This window comes from Oryctolagus cuniculus, chromosome 3, assembly GCF_964237555.1.
Source record: "Oryctolagus cuniculus chromosome 3, mOryCun1.1, whole genome shotgun sequence".
NCBI lineage: Eukaryota > Metazoa > Chordata > Mammalia > Lagomorpha > Leporidae > Oryctolagus > Oryctolagus cuniculus.
This window is the reverse complement of record NC_091434.1, coordinates 151,741,007-151,760,054: the sequence shown is the minus strand read 5'-3', so window position 1 is coordinate 151,760,054 and position 19,048 is coordinate 151,741,007. Positions and strand designations below refer to the sequence as shown.

The following is a 19,048-nucleotide window of genomic DNA, read 5'->3' as shown; positions in this document are numbered from 1 at the left end:
TCCTCCAAGGGGCTGGCAGTATGGTTCAGATATTAAGCTGTGGGTTTCGAGACTGTCATCCCATATTTGAGTACTGGTGGGAGTCACAGTCACTCCATTTCTGACCCAGCCCCCTGCTCATGTACCTGGAAAAACAATGGATGATGATTCCAGTGCTTGGGCCCCTGCCACCTGCATGGGAGACCTGATGGAAATCTGGGCTCTTGGCTTTGACTTGCCCCACATCTAGCTGTTAAGTGAAATAGCAAATGGAAAATATCTCTCCCTTTGTCTCTTATTCCCTTTCTCTGTCTGTCTTATAAATAAATAAATAAATCTTTAAAAAAAGAGAATTCTTCAAAGATCAGCTCATTTGTCACTTAAGCAAACATTTCCCTGACATGTTTTCCTCCTACAAATTTCCCCCCTTATTCCCACAATATCCTTGACATGACTGATCTCATCACACTACATTAAAATTTTCTATTTATGCATTTTTCCCTCAACAGATCATACAACTGAATACAAACTATGTCATTTTTGTTACCATATTTTGGTGGCTATAGAAAGAGAACAAATTTATACATGTATGTACACCTCTTACACATATATGTAAATACATGTATCTATATGCGCACATATAATTGTATACATGTATTTTTGCATTACATGTGTATGTGTATATATATGTTAAAGTCCCTCTGTCAATCACTTCTTAAAATGAAAATTGCCAGCATTATAGTTCATTGAAGTCACTGTCCACACTTAACCTTCTGAGATTTTGAAATCATCTGGAAAATTCTTTGAGCCTGTGAAGTTAACTCTTGTGAAGTAAGCCAGATTGAGAGCAATGCCAATTTCACATTTTCTGGAATTTAATTGACAAAATATAGGGAGAGACATTTATAAAATCTATTGTATGTATTGGGCCATTTGTATATTCATAAAGAAGTGTCTAGTTTTCTCCCATTTTTTTTTGTATCTTTGTTAGTATTTTCCCTTCTAAAAAACAGGCCATATTACTGGGCATATTTTAGCACCACAATTAGTCATGCAAGTGGTGATTCATCAGGTTGGCTTAAAAAGCGAAAGCAGCCCTGCCCTTCCTAAGCGTCGACTGTTGGCAACTCTCTTTTCCCCCTCTGAATCAGACGTGTATTTGTTTGAGTAATCAAGAAAGAACTGTCTGTCTTGTGACCTTAGAGGCTGGTGAAAGGGAACAACTGAGTGTTTTTGGCACAGGGAAGTTAACAGGACAATGCAAATCTGTAGACCAGAGAGCATGCTGCTCAGCTGCTGGCTCTGGGCAGACCTGAATGTCACAGGACCCTCTGATGGCCAGGCAGGATTTTTCACTCTGCAGAAAACTATTTTAATACAAGCAAAACACATTTCAGGTCTGTTTCAGGTCTGTGAAAACAGTTCTTAAACTCTGTGCTCATTATATTCTTTACCTTCCAAGAAGACCTAGAGTCTTTCAGAAAGGAGCATTCTGCATCCCAATGTGGTAACAGCCAGCAAGAGATGACTTTGGAGCTTAGAGACCTCTGTGGAAAAGCACACCAGGTAACCTGTGGGCGATGAGTGAATCAGCCTGGTGCAGATTAGGTGAGGCAATTGCACCATACCCAGGGCATGTGGGAGCCATTTCAGAGAAGAGGGAGAAGAGGTGATAGTGAGCCCAAGATCTTTGAATGAGAGGATAGATCTAATGACAGTGAAGACAGAAGAATGTGGAGGAAGCAAAGGATACACTTCTTAGGATAGTTCTCTAATCCTACTTGCCTGGTAATTGATGGATGCTTTCAAGATATCGTTTGGAGAATCTCAATCTTTGATTTTTCAGGATGCTGATTAGATTAGTTACAAGGAACGTTCTCCTTCTCTCTCTCTCTCTCTCTCTCTCTACACACACACACACACACACACACACACACACATATATATCACTGCAACTTACTATCTCTCTCTATATGGGGAGGGGAGAAATCTCTGTCTCTATCTCTCTCTATATATATATGGGAAGTTATTAGATATATGGGAAGTTATTAGATGGCCAGAAACAAGTACCAACCACAATGGAGGAAAACATCTCAGCAGACTCCTCCCTGTCTTGTATTTGACATTCTTGAAATCTGTCCTCTGTACTTGAGATGTTTAAACAATCTACAACATTCTTTTGCTTGCCTGGGTAAAGTATTCCATTAACAGAGTAGAGTGGGTCACACACCTTCTTTGACTCATGTTCCCAAGTGATCTGACTCCAGATGTGATTTGGGGGCAGTTGTTTGTGCTGTTCTGATATCTTCCTAAAAGGAAATTATTTTTGAAGTAAAGTCACTGATAAAATCAATCTAGGAAAATGCACTTTGCAAACATGAAAACAGGGACGTTATTAAATGCTACACTGTAAAAATACCAAGGATTATATTTACTGAACAACAATATTAAGTAAAGTTCATTGGAGGCCATTATTTTAGAATAAGCTCCTGCCCTGGGCCCAATAGACCATACCAGAACACACCAGAGTGCAGTCACTCATTCTAGGTGCCACATAGTGAAACTGAACTGAAAATCACTTAAGTTTTCCAGAAACTTAGGAGAGTCTTAAACCTCTCAGAAGAGGCCGGTCAACCTGAGCCTGCATGATAAGAAAGACCCTGCTGTTTTAGCCCTATAAGGAAAGTAACTTTGGAACAAACAGTTCACTTTTTGATCCTTGTGCTTTCTTCAGCCTTTTCTGTCTATAAAGCCTGCCTCTTCCACTCAGCTCCTTTGGAGGGCCTTTCTGTTTCATAGATGGGGTGCTGCCTGATTCATAAATTGCTAAGAAAAGCCAATTAGGTCATTAAGCTAAATGTGTTGGAATTGTGCCTTTTGGTAAAAGGTACTACAGAACAATGGCATATCTTTAATGGGAGGGTGAGAGAGTCTCAATTTGAGAACTGTGAGACAGGAAAAGTTTTAATTGATCCTATTCAAGAGTGTTTCCTGAATAGTTACTTAAAAGGCAGTTCTTTACATAAAATAAAACATGAAAGGCCATAGGAAGGAAACAGGAGTCAGTGTCATAAAATGAGGTTACTTTCACATCCCAGCAAGGAGGAATCTCCTTTTCCCCTGGTTTCTCTGTGGAGAAATGTGAAGGAACATGTCAGTCCCAGCTCCGGCCACCCCAACTCACTCCTGCCTGTGAGCCCCCTAGCTATGCCAGTCTCATCAGGGGTTTGATGTTGGAGGTCATTCATGGCTGCAGACCCCTTCTGGTGAGGCCAGTGGTCTGATTCCCCTTCTATCTTTCAGCTGGTCCTGAATTCAAGTAGGAAATGGAATGGTTGTTTTTAGATCCTGCTTAATCACCAAAAACTCATTAAAAAACAAAATTGTGTGAGATATAAGAGATATACCTAAGTATTAGTCCAAAAACTTAAATGGAGCTTATATTTTGGAGAAGAAACAAAAATAGAAACAGAACACAAACCAAATGCCATCACATTTATTTGTTTATTTGGACGATGACATCAGAAAGTCAGATGTGTAACACAACCATCACAGAGTCATTATAAGGCTTGACGTAGATAAACAGTCATTGTCCAGAGAAGAACTGGAACTTTAAAAAAGAATCCTGAGGAAAAGAATTATGAGTTTGTTCCTCCTTCTTCATTCCAAATGAAAGCAACTGCAACTATTGTAGAGGGAAGCATGGTAGGAGACATTGTGAGGTCTAAAGTGAGATCAGATTGCAGACTGAGGGCAGTTGGTTCCTGGATTTACGTAAGGATGGAATACTAGAAAGCACGCGTGTGATATGCCATGAGGTTGTGTTTGAACAGCTTCCCAGTGATGCAGAGGAAAAAGTGTTCTGTTTGGGAAAGAGAGAGCCTCTCTTCAGACAAGAGGAGAAAGCACCAGGAGGTTATTAACAGAGAATGGGAGGCTGGAAGGAAAGTGTGGGAGTGGATAATGACTTGACCAAAGATAGGCACAGCAAGTCCAGTGCAGAGCTAAGAAGGAGAAGGACTGTTGTTATTTGGACTAACACTGAGCACTCTTAACTGTAATAATCTGACTTTCAGGGTCAAACAGCTCAGTGAGCACATCAGAATGACAGCGCCTTAAGCTAAATGGAGACACTGAGAGACCCTTGAACATCTGCCTTCTCTGCAGGCAACTCCTCTCCTCCACACCCCACCTGCACAGAGCTGGCCAACTCCTGCACACTCAAACCCACATTACAGTGACTCCTCCAGAAGCCTGGCCTCAATCCCTTCAACTCCCACTCTTTCAGCACCTTGAGGTCTCCTCTTCGATGAAGCCTGGCTCTACAGCCACCGAGATCTGCTTTGGGAAGCAGTCTTTGCAGTTTGCTACCTGCATGATCTTGGACAGGTATTTTAACGTATCCCTGTCTTAGTTTTTGCATGGATGATATCTGGCAAACGACAGTACATATTCCACAGGGGTGTTGTGAGCCCTGTATTAAACAATGTACATGTGCAGCACTTGCCATGGTGCCTGGCACACTGCAAGAACTCATCCAAAGGCAGCCATGATGACGAGGCCAGTCCTCATTTATCGGCCTATCGCCTACCATGCTGCACTTTCACCGTCTGTTGGCACATCTGTGTGTCTGCTCGTATACAGGCTCTGAATTAGAAGCTGCTTCTCTAGTTACTGGTACATCATGAGGCCTCGTACATGTTTGTTGAGTGAATTCAAAGAGTAAGCTTATCCCATTCTCTACTGTAATTGATGCCAAGCCCCATAGTTACATTTTAGAAGGGGCGTGTTAGGCAAGAAACCGTGTGTGTCAGAGTATCTTTGTCTATGCTTTTACAACATCTGAAACAAGAGATTCTATGATCTCCTGTGCTAATATTCTCCAACTCACATTTGCTGTAAATCAAACATGCATCTCCACTTTAAAATCAAAGTCTATCACTTAATTTTTCGCAACAGTACAAGTAGAAGACAGCTGCCTTCATTTCCTATAAAATAACTTCTCATATATGTAAACAGTCACATCAGTTCTTTCTTAGCCTCCTCTTACTTAATAAAATAAACCCATTTCCTTAACCTTTTTAAATAGCCATTTCTCTTCAAGCCCATTAGTAATTGTGGTTCTAAGAAAACAGTGAGTCAGAAAGCATAAAAATAGTGACATATTTTTTGAAGTCTCAGAAGTCTTTCATCTAATACTTGAAGAAAGAACACCTATTTAAAAACTGACTTTTTGAAGAGCTACTTTTGCATATAGAAATAGTGGTCTACAAACATTGTTATACTGCTGAGTAAAATTTTAGTGCTTTCATCCAGTTGTACTTCTTCATCTTTCTTATTTTTATAAGAATGCAAGGGAGAGGAAGGGCAGGAGGGAGACAGGAAAGAAGGTATCACTGTATTCTTAGAACCGTATCCATGAGTTACATGAAATCTGTTCTCTGTGTATTAATCATATTAACATGAAAATTGATAAGAATTATGCTGTAGTAACTGTCATGCATTTGCTGTGGCCCTAGAATTTAATGTATTAATAGGTTTCTTTAAAATTTTTTAAAAATCAGAAAAAAATAATTTTCCAAATGGTTGAAATAAGAATTAGACATGTTAAAATCTTAAAGTGGATTATGCTTTGAAACATTAGCCATATTTCTAAAGATTTGGCCCAAGAAGAATTATCAGTAGATTATTCATAATATGACCGAAAGCAGTGAAATTAGACAACCCACATTCTAACTCTAGGGAAAAGGTTACATAGGAAAAGAAATCATTTGTTTCAGAAAAATTATTATACAGTAGAGTCCCTTTTAAAAATATTGGTATCTTTATATATTATAATGCATACATCTAAAATAATGTATTTTTTGACAAGTAGAGTTAGACAGTGAGAGAGAGAGAGAGACAGAGAGAAAGGTCTTCCTTCCGTTGGTTCACCCCCCAAATAGCTGCTACTGCCGGTGCTGCGCCAATCAGAAGCCAGGAGCCAGGTGCCTCCTCCTGATCTCCCACGTTCAAGCACCTGGGCCATCCTCCTCTGAACTCCCGGGCCACAGCAAAGAGCTGGACTGGAAGAAGAGCAACCGGGACTAGAACTGGCGCCCATATGGAGTGCCTGCGCTGCAGACAGAGGAGGGTTAACCAAGTGAGCCACGACGCTAGCCCCTAAAATAATATTTTAAAGATGACTTTTTAAAAATATTTATCTGTTTATTTATATGAAAGACAGAGGCAGAGAGAGAGAGAGAGAGAGAGAGAGAGAAAGAGAGAGAGAGATCTTCTCTATACTGGTTAACTTCCCAAATGGCTGCAACAGCAGGGACCGGACCAGGCTGATACCAGGAGCCAAGAGATAGAACTCCATCTGGGACCCCCATATCAGTAGCAGAAATTCAAGTACTTGAGCCATCATCTGCTGCTTCCTAGGGACGTTATAAGGGAGCTGGATCAAAAGCAGAGGTGCCGGGACTCAAACCAGCCCACAGATATGGGATGGCAGCATCTCAAGCAGGGCTTAACCTGCTCCTCAATGCCTACTCCAAGTTTACTTCTGACACTGGAAAATGTTCATAATATTATGTAGAACAAAAAAAAGGCAACTTATCAAATTGAACATTCAATATGAAAATTTGTTTAAAGGGACATTTACATAAACATATTGTGGTAGGCATTTGTCCTATGTGTGGCTTCGTATGGTGTAGGACTGAAAGCCAAGGTAGAATGGTATGCGCTGTTTTGACATCTGGTCAAATCCAAAGATCTTGGACAGCCTAAGTGCACATTCTCCTCCCCACTGTGCTCCTGTGGATGAGGTCCCCTAGCCAAACAACCCTCCTTATCATCAGGACCAGATGCACTTCCTGCTTATTCCTGAGTAGCGAGCTTCAGTTTTGTGCCAGCCCATGGAATTACCGAATAACTCAAGCAAGCTCATCATGCCCTTGTGTCAGCAGCAGGGCTCACCTTGCCCTCTTGTACCACCAAACCTGCCTCCCACATCCCCTGCTTGGTCACTCTGATTCCAAATGCAAATCCTGCAAGGCCCTGGGCAGTGTGCTGCGTCCTCCTTCCCCAGGCTGGGAGTATGTGTCCCCAGCAAACTTTTATCTATTTCATTTGGCCAGTGCTGAGTGGCACATGCTCAGCTGCTCCCAAATTACAGGGCAAGACTCCCTTCCTCATCAATAGGATGAATAGGATGTGATCAATGCAATGCAACAATTGTTAATTTATAATCCAATAGTTGTTTCTTTTTATATTTGGTGAAATTCTCACCAAAGTGCTAAGTGTCAGAGTCAGAAGCATTTTTTTGCAGGCTTCTTTGTAACCAGGATGCTTATAGGTGACAGGCAGCTGATGGAGCTTGAGGAACTGGACAAATCAGCCACCACCCTCTTGATGCCAATGGCAGTGATGGCGTCTGGAAGTTCATGTGCAGCGCTGGTGGAGGTTCTTTTATTCAGTCTCAAGCATCATCATGGAAAGTTGTCTCACTTGAGAAATTTCCACACACTGGAGTCAGGGTGGCAAGGGTGGCACAACTGGATACAATTCCAGGCCAAGTAACTTTTCGTGTTGCCTCTCTGATCCAATAAGGCCCAGTACCCTTGTTCAATGCCTTTACTATTGGAAGCAGGACAAATTGATTCTTCTACTTACAAATTAGCACCCTGACAAAAATAATAAATGATAACAGAAGACGTTGCCAGCACCCAGATGCTTAAGGAAATGGAAAGCTAAGCTTATATGCCTTGCTGATGTCTGAAACTCTTGAGAATAACGCTGTTATCAAATGATAGGACTCTGCCAGCCCTTGACAAGCAAGGACAAAACAATGAACGACATTTTCACTTAGGATTACTTGGCATGACAGGCTTTAGGAATAAAATAAATATTCGCTGTTCTGGCATAGTACGATGTACTTGTGGAAAACAAAGATTGGTGTTCAGGCTACTTATTTCTGACTGCACTGGAGAATTTGTTGAAAAATTGTAAAATCCTGGCTTGGAGTTGTGGCGTAGCAGGTTAAGTCTGCAACATCAGCATGCCCCAGCCCAGGCTGTTGTGGCCATCTGGAGAGTGACCCAGCAGAGGGAAGATCTCTCTTTCTCTCTCTGTCTCTCCTCCTCTTTCTCTAACTCTGCCTTCAAAATAAATTTAAATAAATAAATAAACACATTTTTTTAAAAAAAGAAACATTACAAAATCTCCAGCATCCCTAGTCCTTGTCACCTGCTGTACAGGACCAGATAATAGCCTTGACTGCAAAAGATGATCTTCTAGACTCTCCAGTAATGAATCCGTAGTAGCTGAAAAAAAAAATCAACATTTTTATCTTGAGGGTCACCAAGTTGTGGAAATAGTCTGACTAATAGAATCACGTTCATATAAAAGTTATGGTGTATTTTGAACAAAAGGAGAAACCTATGTATTAAAATACAGATAAACAGGAGGCACTGGATCATGAAAGTACATAATCACCAAATTCCATAGAATTCCTCTATAAGCAGAAGCTGCTTTTGTTCCCTTCATCATGAGCTTTTCCCTAGAGTGCTTGGAAACTTTTATCAACCTTGCCTAAAACCCTACAAAAGGAAGCCTCTTTTTGTCATGCTTGTCTTGTCCACCTCTCATTGCTTGTTGTATAACCAGAGACAGGTATCTGCATGTCCCAAAAGGCCAATTTCAAATAAAATATATATAGAGAAAGAGTTTGTTGACTAGGTAATTTGAAATACTACACTAATTTGTGATACCAGAACTCTAGGGAATCTATGTGGGAATTAGTTCTAAAAGGGTGGACCAAGAGGGGAGATTTAATTCCAAAGATGTCTGAATTTACTGATTAAAAGCACTCATCAGGATTTCTTTATTCATTACCCTAACTCTAGAAGCTGGGAGTGGCATTAATCCTTTATTTAGTATTTTGGCTAAAAGTTAAAGTTGCTCATGGCCTATACCAAATTAAAAGGAGAGAGGTCATAAATGAACTTCTTTTTATGATATAAATGAAGGAAATTATGTATAGCAAGTATATTATTCTTTTAGTAGAAGAGAAGTCTGTGATATTTATCCGTATTTCTTCATTCACTGTCATGTATTTAGTAACATGTCTTAGTGAATCCCCACTCTCATTTTTCCTACTAAGTATCTGGGGAAGTGTTGGTAGTGGGTAAGCTTGGTATACAACCCTTCAAAATATGAAGACAGGATTATAATGGAACTAGACAGGACATGAATGCTACTGAGTATCAGAATTTGAAATCCCTGGATATAGAGTGAGTGTGTGTTGTTCATACGCTAAATAGTTGCATAATATCAGATGAGAAAACATTATCTGGAAATTATATATGAAAGATAAGTGTTGATACTGGGCAGCAAAGAATAGTTAATCACCAACTTGAATCTTTTAATTCTCCTCCTTTTTGGTGGCTGACTTATATTTGTGACTGAACATATATTTTATAAATGCATTTTATATACTTTGGGAATTCATAACTACATTTTTCTGTCTCTTTTATAACTAGAATCCAGGTATGTGATTCAATCAGATGAATTCTTAAAAGTAATCAGGTTCATTAAAAGGATCACTTAGGAAGTCGGCATTTAGTTTAGTGGCTATCATGTCCATATCCCATATCAAGGGTTCTTGGATTCAATATCAGCTCTTTCTCCAGATCTTGATGTAAGCTGACAGCTAATGCAGAGCCTGATATGCAGCAGTGATGGTTCAAGTAACTGCATTCCAGCCACCCATGAGGGAGACCTGAACTAAATTTCTGATTTCCGACTTTGTCCTAGCCCTGGCCCAGTCCTAGACATTGCTGACATTTGAGGTGTCAGTTAGCAGAAGGGAGATCTCTATTTGTCTCTCAAATGAAAAATAAAGTGTATTACTTGAAAGCAAAAAAAAAAAAAAAATGTGAGTCTTAGATTTTTTTTTTAATTTTTAAATGTTTGAAACAAGGAGGGAGGGAGGAAGGGAGGGAGACAGAGAAGAGAGAGAGAGAGTTCTTCCATCTGTTGGTTCACTCCCCAAATTTCTTCAAGAGCCAGAGCTGAGCCAGACTGAAGTCAGAAGCTGGAACTCAATTCAGATCTTCCACATGGGCTGCAGAGACCCAAATACTTGAACCATCATCTGCTGCCCTCTAGGGTATATGTTAGCAGGAAGCTGAATTAGAAGCAGAGGAACTAGGACCTGGAATTTGGGCATCCCAAGTGTTATTTAACCACTGCACCAAAGTCTACCCCAGATATGTAAATATTTTAGTTCCTCATGGAATAAATTGGTTCTAATTTTAGAGTGTGTTTCTGCCTGGGATCTTTATAAACCAAGAGGTAGATATGGAGCTTAAAAGAAAGGAAGCTAGATTTCATCCATTTCTAAAGTTAGACCAGCTTTATAGAAACTAGGGTGGTTATGATAGTATGAAAAAATATGCTGGAGACACAATTATTTCTATGCAAGTTTAATTTGCTTTTTTGGATTTCTATTTGCACTTCTTTATTCCTATTTAGGAGAATTTATTTTAAAAGTATCAGCCTGCCTTAGCTTCCATGTAAAGAAGTATCTGAAAGGACTTTGTGCTTTTTTACCAGAGGGTAAAAAGTTGGGAGTTAGTAGCATTGGCAGTGTTCAGTGTCCTGGGCTTCTAGATGGGGGAGACCCAGGGAAAGAGTGAGAGCCGGCTTATATAACTGCAGCCCTTTTGGAACTCTCTTCTGCTCAAACCTTGGAAGGAACTGCTTTGTTTTAATTAGGGAAGCCAGCACCTATAAAAGGAGATGAGTTTAATGAACGTTTGTTGGAAAGGATTCAGATACTGCATGTGTAAATGGTAAACTCTAAAGTTACTGGGAAGCACTTTTGTAGAATAAAAAGCAAGATACAACTTTCGTTGGGTCAGCAAAATGTTCAGAATTGATTGAACATGTAGTTGTATTGATTTTTTGAAACCTTATTGAAATAAAGTATGCATGAGGCAAAGGGCAGGTATAATAAATGAACAACTCAATGAGTTTTTACAGAATAAAGACACACATCCAAAGTAAAAAGCAGTATTGACTGCATCTCAGAGGCCTTTCACTTCTACTCGCCATTAATACCCACCACTCACCCCTTCATTCATGACCACAGCCTCAACACCTAATATATTATTATATGTTACATTTTCTTACAATCATAAAATATGTATAATCATACATTAATTTAGATTTTTTAAGAATTTCTACTAAAATGAGCCATATAGCTTATATTCATTTGTATCTGGCTTCTTTCTACAAGTTATATATTTATTCTAGAGACAGAAAAACAAAGACAGAGTTCCCATCTGCTGGTTTAGGCTCAGTAGCTGAGATTGAGCCAAGGCTGAATCTGGGATCTGTGGGGAGCAATCCGGACTGGACTAAGTTACTGGAATTAAGACTTATTCTATGCATCTGCTCTCCCACAATATGGCGCTGGGAGAGAAGAAAACAGCTTCTACACAGCTGCCTCCAGTTCAGCCAATAAACTGTAGGACTTGCTCCTGATTGGAGGAGAGCAGCGTACTCGGCGTGTGGGCAGCTGAGTTGGGATTGGCAGAGGAGGACTATAAAGGAGGAGAGAGACGGCATACACCAGGAACATCTAAGGGGAACATCTAAGGGGAACACCTGTGCAGCCCCCGAGAGAGCCGGCCGGCGGTGTGCCGCTCCCCCGCGGAAGTGGGGAATGTGGCAGGGGGAACCGCCCTTCCACAGAGGTGGAAGGGACGGTAGCCAACCCGGAAAGAACCAGCAGCAAACCTGGGGAGGGCCGAGCAGACGAGAGAACAGCGCAGGGTCCTGTGTCGTTCCTCCACGAAGAGGGGGAGCGACATAATGGTGCCGTGACTCGGATAGGAAACCTAGGCAGGGTTTAGTGTCGCTCCTCCACGAAGAGGGGGAGCGACATAATGGTGCCGTGACTCGGATATGAAGCCTAGGCAGGGCCCTGTGTCGTTCCTCCACAAAGAGGGGGAGCGACAGGGATCCAATAATTCAATCCAGGTCTCCAAATGGACAGCAAAAATCCAATTACTTGACCCATAACTTCAGCTTCCTGTGGTCTGCATTAACAGGAAACTGGAGCCAAAATCTGAAGGTAGAGATGGATGTTGAATCCGGGAACTCTGATATGGGATGTGGGCATCTAAACCCCTGGACTAAATGCCCACCTCCTAAGTGAGCCAGATATTGAACCCAGAAACTCTAGTGTGAGACATGGTGTCTTAGTTAGCATCTTAACTACTGGCCTACATGCCTGCCCCTGATGAGCTGCTGGTTGGAAGAGGGGAGTCTAAGACAGCTTCTTTGAGAAAGTAAGATTAGAGCCAAGACTTCCAGGAGATGGGGAAGGTAATATCTGGAAGTAAATCAATGGTGGTAGAAAGAACAGCTTGTTTTTAGAAACCACAAGTTGTCCCATGTCGTTGGAGCTGAAGAAGTTCAGGAAGAGAAATAGGATTGGGGACAGAGTAGTAGCCAGGGGTGAAACCCTGTCGGGTCTGTGAGCTGAAGACTGACTTTTAACCTCATTGTGATGAGAACAATTGTGGGATTTTGTGCTGAGGAATAATGTGATCTGAGCCATGTTTTTGAAGGATCCTTCTGAATCCATAGGGAGTACAGACTGAAGAGTAAAGGTGGAAGCAGAGAGATGAGTTAGAAGACTTTGTGACAATTCAGATACAAGAATTGAGTGGTGATAATATTTGCGGAAATATTTAGAAGTTAAATGTAACAGGATTTGCTGACAGATATGGTATATTACAGAAAAATGTGGTTTGAGCAAAAGGAAGATTGTTTTTGCAATCCACAAGGAAAGGATGGAGGGAGAAATAAGAATCAAGCCTTGGAGCCAAGACACATTAAACTTGAAACGTCAAACAAGCATCCATGTGAACATGTTGAGTAGGCAATTCGGTATAGAGTTGCATCATCCACTATTACACTGGGTCCCAAACTGGTAGTTTTTGTAAAGATTTATTTATTTATTTATTTGAAAGACAGAGTTACAAAGAGGGAGAGGCAGACGCAGAGAGAAATCTTCCATCCACTCGTTTACTCCCCAAATGGCCACAGCAGTCAGGCCAGGCCAGGTTGACGCCAGGAACCAGAAGCTTCTTCCACGTTTTGCACGTGGGTGCAGGGGCCCAGGAACTTAGGCCATTTTCTATTGCTTTCCCAGGCACACTAGCTCCCTGCACCCATATGGGATGCTAACATTAAAGGAGGTAGCTTTACCCTCTACACCACAGCTCTGGCCCCATAAATTGGTGGATTTGAAAACCTCTGGAGTGAAGGGTTTGAGTTTGGAGTTTGTTTTTGGAATAAGCATACATTTTACTTAATCTTCTGTAGATGCCCTCACTGCATTTCCACTTGGACTCATAGTATGTGGATAAGCTAAATGACTACAGTTTATTTAAGTCACAAGTTCATAGAGAGGCAAGCCTCAATTTTATCTCAGCAATCCTTTCACTCAAATCCCTCTTTTGTTGTTGAGGAATTAGATCTTTAAGTTTGGAATCATTCTGTGTCAGGAACATCTTGTTGCTGACCAAATTCATTCCCTCTCCTCTCCTCTTGGCCATACAACTGCATGATCTATCCCAGTCTGTCCTGATTTCTGATTGAGTTCCAACCACTGGAATCTGAGAGAAGAGATGTATGCAGTTGCTGGACCATACCACAGAAATCATCTGCATGATCCAGCACACCTCTCTTTTCCCACAAGCCAGGTGAATGGAGTAGGTGCTGTATCACAGAATGGAGCAACAAGATGGAGGGTGCCTGGGTCCCTGACAACCACAATAGAAATAAACATGCATTGTGTTAAGCCCTTGAGATTTTCTTTCTCATGCATTGCAGCAGCTTGACTTATTTGTTCCAAGGCTCTGATATAAGGTTATACCAAAAAAAAAAAAAAAGTCATAACCTCTACTCACCTTGAGCAAATTCTCTATTTAAAAGAGACAAAAAATACCTAAATGAAATAGAAACATATGGAATGGAAATACACAGCAGCTGTCTGGTTATGATCTTTTACTGGGTCATGAGTAAGAGCTTATCCGTGTTCTTCCAGTGGTGACTGAATATGAAATATATTTTACTGACAATGCTTATACACCATCTCAGAAATGTCCTTTCAGTTTATGCTGCCATACGTAGTGCCATGTAGCCTGTTACTTTCCCACATTTGACTGAACTACGGATTGGTGTCCTGGCTAGAGGACTTTTGCAAACCTGATGAAAATCAGTGATCCTCTCCTTCAAAGAAAGTGCATATTCACACCCACGTCTATAATTTAGGGAGATTCATGATCCTGTGAATAATGTTAAACTCTCAGGTAAAACTTCTCCACATCAAGATGCTCTGATGCAAGTTAAATATGGTTGGTTTTATTTCTCTAGGCTAACAAGAGGGACACTGAATCACCTTGAGATCTGTGCGGAGCTGCCTTTTAGGGTAAAGTGTCTCTGAGTTGAGGAGGAGAGTAGTGCAGTGGGCAAAACCACTGCTTGTGATGCCCGCATCTCATGTCAGGTGAATGTGGCCCTGCTAACACCTGGATTTGAGGTTTCTGCCCTCCAGAACTGTGAGGGAATAAACTTCTTTTGTTCTCCCCTCCCCCCCCCCCCCCCCCCCCCCGCAATGTGTGGCCATTTGTTACAGCAACCTCAGGAAATTAACAGAACCATCAAGCTGAAGATTCCCCTTTCTGTCACTTCTTTTTTTTTTTTTTTTTTTTTTGACAGGCAGAGTGGACAGTGAGAGAGACAGACAGAGAGAAAGGTCTTCCTTTGCCGTTGGTTCACCCTCCAATGGCCGCCGCGGCCGGCGCGCTGCGGCCGGCGCACTGCGCTGATCTGATGGCAGGAGCCAGGAGCCAGGTGCTTTTCCTGGTCTCCCATGGGGTGCAGGGCCCAAGCACCTGGGCCATCCTCCACTGCACTCCCTGGCCACAGCAGAGGGCTGGCCTGGAAGAGGGGCAACCGGGACAGAATCCGGCGCCCCGACCGGGACTAGAACCCGGTGTGCCGGCGCCGCTAGGCGGAGGATTAGCCTATTGAGCCGTGGCGCCGGCCTGTCACTTCTTACATAATTCATCTTCTCCCCAAGGATTCTATTCCAAGAGTATCATTTGGAGGGCTGGAATTGTGGTGCAGCAGGGTAAGTCACAGCCTGCAATGCCAGAATCCCATTTTGGAGTGCCTGTTTGAGTCCCTGCTGTTCCACTTCCAATCCAGATTTGCTGCTGTGGATTCATTCTGAGAGGAGGAGCGTGGTGGGGGCAAGAGGTGCGGAGTCACCACACAAACCCTGGGAGTAAGGTGAAAGCAGGCCAGAGGCCAGCAGCAGGCAGACTCGTTTATTTTAGTTGTTACGGCAGCTTAAATAGCCAAGGCAGCCAATCCGGTCAAGGGGCGGTTTATGCCCTAACCAATCACAGCCTGTTGCCAGGCAGGCTCCGTTGCTATGTGATTTCCAAAGCCATCCAATCACAGCCTGTTGCCAGGTGGGTTTCAAAGCCATTCCTGAGTAACTGACGCTGGCTTGCCAGCGGCCATCTTGGCATGGCCTTCTCATTCCACCACACAGATTCCTGCTAATACACCTGGAAAAGCAGTAAAAGATGCCCCAAGTGCTTGGGCTCCTGCTACCCACATGGGAGACCCAGATGCAGTTTCTGGTTCCTGATTTTGGTCTGGCCCATACCTGGCTGTTGAGGCCATTTGGAGGGTGAACCAGCAGAAAGCAGATGTCTGTGTCTCCCTGTCTGCCATACTGCCTTTCAAATAAATAAATAAAATGTTAAAAACAATAGCTATCACTTGAATAATTTGACTTTTCTCAAATTTCTCTTCCACAGTTTATCACTTTATTTTAGTCTGAGGTGCCATTATCTCTAGGCTAGTCTCCTTTAAAAGCCACCAATTTGTCTCCCTGTTTCTACTCTTGGTCCCTCAAAATTATTTTCCATATAATGGCCAATTTCAAAATGATAAAAATACAGAATGCTATTTTAGAACTGTAAAACAAAACTTCTTGTTTCCCTTCACAAAAGCTTCCAGTGGTTTCCTGCTAAAACAAGATTCAATCCAAACCTCTGAACATGGCCCCCAGTTTCACAGCATCTATCCCCGCCTACCTCTTCATATTCACCTCATGCCTCTACTTTTGATTTACAACTCGGTCCCTTCCTTCTGTTTCTCAAACTTGCCCATTTCAGAGCCTTCACTCCTACCACTTCAAGCATGTAGGGTTGCTTTATCCTTAATTTTTTTCAGTGCAAATACCAAAAGAGGTGTTCCCCACTCCACAGATGTATCCTGACTATACCTGTTACACTTTCACAAAGAAACTGCTGCATTTATTTCACAGAACTTACCACATCCAATTATATAGTATAATAAGGGATATTTAATGTCCACCTATTCCATTAAACTGTTCATGAAGAACTTCTATCAGCTTTGTCAGCCACCACATCTAGAGCATTAGTCTTCATCTTTCCCCTACCTTTTAGGTTGACATGCCCAGGTTGCAACTAGACCATTCTTTTTGTAAATGTATCCTTTTCATGAATTCAGAGAATCTCAACCCAAATGTATCAACCCATAGACACAAATAAATCAGTTTACCTTCTGGGCTCCTGTTTTGCCTGTGGTGCAACTATTCCCAGAAGAGAATTTCCATGCAACTTTTGACCTTCGTTCCCCTTTGCTTGGTGACTTTGTAAGTCACCAAGTTCTTAAATCTGTCTTTCTAATGTTTCCTTGTTTTTCTGTTTTGACTGCATTGCTTCTAGATCTTCTCAGCCTTGGCATCATCAGCATTTCAAGTGGGATAATTGCCATGGGGTTCTATTCTGTGCCCTGCAGGGCATGTAGTGGCATCTCTGTCTTCTGTTTACCATTTATCAATCACATCCCCTGAGCTGTGAAAACCAAAAACATTTGCAGACATTGACCAATATTCTTGGGAGGGCTATCCTTTCTTTTCTTTTTTTCAGATTTATTTATTTACTTGCAAGTTGCAAGTCAGAGTTACACAGAGAGAGGAGAGGGAGAGAGGGAGAGAGGGAGAAAAGGGGAGAGAGAGAGAGAGTTTTTCCATCCGATGGTTCACTCCCCAATTGGCCACAACAACCGGATCTGCGCCAATCCAAAGCCAGGAGCCAAGAGCTTCTTCCAGGTCTCCCAAGAGGGTGCAGGGGCCCAAGGACTTGGGCCATCTTCTACTGCTTTCCCAGGCCATAGGAGAGCTTGATTGAAAGTGGAGCATCCGGGTCTTGAACCAGCGCCCATATGGGATGCCGGCACTTCAGGCCCAGGCGTTAACCCGCTGTACCACAGTGCTGGCCTCTGGAAGGCTATCCTTTCATCTAGAGCCATCATTATAGAGCATAAATTGATTTCCTTTCTCCAAGCAGAATGTAAGATAATGATATTTCCATCAAGCATTTTTTCTTCATTCTGAGACATTCAATATATATTTTATTAAATGTGTACCAGGTGCCATAGGATATCCGGAAACATGACCAATAGACTCTGCCTTCATGGAGCATGTCTACTAGCCAAAGGGTTCACACAGGTGCCTTAACATTTTCCTTAGACTTTAATGTTTTAACCAAGTCACTTAACTGATCAAAAGTTTTTGGTGGCATTACATCTCCATGAAGCTTATTTTACAATCTTTAGTCTGTCTTCCAGAGACTGGCCCTAGTATCAACTTCCGAAACTAATTCCCCAAACTTTGTTCTAACACATGTCCTGCCAATCAGTACATTTATTTATGCACCTGTGAACTTATCCATGTTCTTACCAGCTTCGCTCTGCTCATCCTTCATGATTTAAGTCAAAATATGCCTCCTATAGTTTGTTCCTGTTGGGACTTTCACCATTTACCATTCTGTTAGCACCGCACTTAGAGGTCACGTTATTGATTTGGCACTTGTCTTGACTTGCCTTATATCTTGGTAGTTCCTACCCACATGTTATGCACATTGTATGCAAACACAGTGAGGCAACAATGTAGGCCTTTATATGTGTCTGTATCCTCTACAACATGGCTTTACAGGCAGCTCAGAGAGGATTGCTAAATTATTGTAAAAATCACCCAAACATGCCAGAGATAATCCATGTCAATGTCACATATTTTATGGATGTTAGAAGCATTTGGAGTTTTAATACCATGATGCTGCAATAGGGAGAGTGAATGTAGGGGAAAAGAAAATATCCCACTCTGGAGCTGGGAAATATTTAGAGTCTGACATCACAATTAATAGGAGGGGGAAAATGAAATTTCCTAAAGTGTGAATTCAAAATTCCACAGGCTCTTGCCAGGCAGGGCCAGACCTGCTGCATTATGTGAGTGAGTGCCAAATCCTGTGTTGGACTAGATAAGAGTAACACAGGAGCTAAATGTGTAATTTAGAAAAAAAAAGCAGAGGCATTTTAAAGGAAAAGTGCTAGGTGTCCAAGAAGTCACATGGATTGCCAGAGTAAAATTAGGCATTTTCACCAACTGAAATCTTACCTGACTCCACCTAATTAAAGATCACAAGTTATTTCAATGTGAATGCCCTTCATAGCAATACATTCATCAACATCTTCAAAGACATGTTCAAAATGTCAGGTCTTTTTTTTAAGTAAATTTTATGCTTAAATGAAATACTTGTAAATGTTATACTCAAAACCAATGTGTACTCATTTCCCATATTTTTGCCAAGGACACTTTTTTCATATCACTACGGAGATTGCAGGAAAGTGACGATTCTTGAGACAATGTTAAGAAAAGGAGACAGTGTTGTGGCACAGCTGGCTAAGCTGTAGCCTGTGAAGCCGGCATCTGTGAGTGCCAGTTCTAGTCCCCACTGCTCTACTTGTGATCCAGATCTCTGCTACTGGAGTTCCTGGCTCCTGCCTTCAGCCTGGCCCAGACCTTACTGTTGCAACCTTTTGGGGAATGAAGCAGTGGGTAGAAGATTCTCTCTCTCTCTCTCTCTCTCTCTGTGTGTGTGTGTGTGTTGCTGTACCATTCAAA

The 19,048-nt window shown here is 41.8% G+C and overlaps 1 long non-coding RNA gene across 2 annotated transcripts in view; it reads left to right on the top strand.

Annotated features, from left to right (window-relative positions):
* Positions 1-1,167: 1,167 nt before the first annotated feature.
* LOC138849051 (uncharacterized) overlaps positions 1,168-19,048 on the top strand; it is a 57,397-nt gene continuing 39,516 nt past the window's right edge. Inside the window, exons 1-2 of one of the 2 annotated variants that reach the window (XR_011387421.1) lie at positions 1,168-1,545; positions 4,056-4,368. This is a non-coding gene — a long non-coding RNA (uncharacterized lncRNA). Of the gene's footprint in view, positions 1,546-4,055; positions 8,688-19,048 lie in introns of those variants that run through there. The other variant, XR_011387422.1, reaches the window with a different exon arrangement.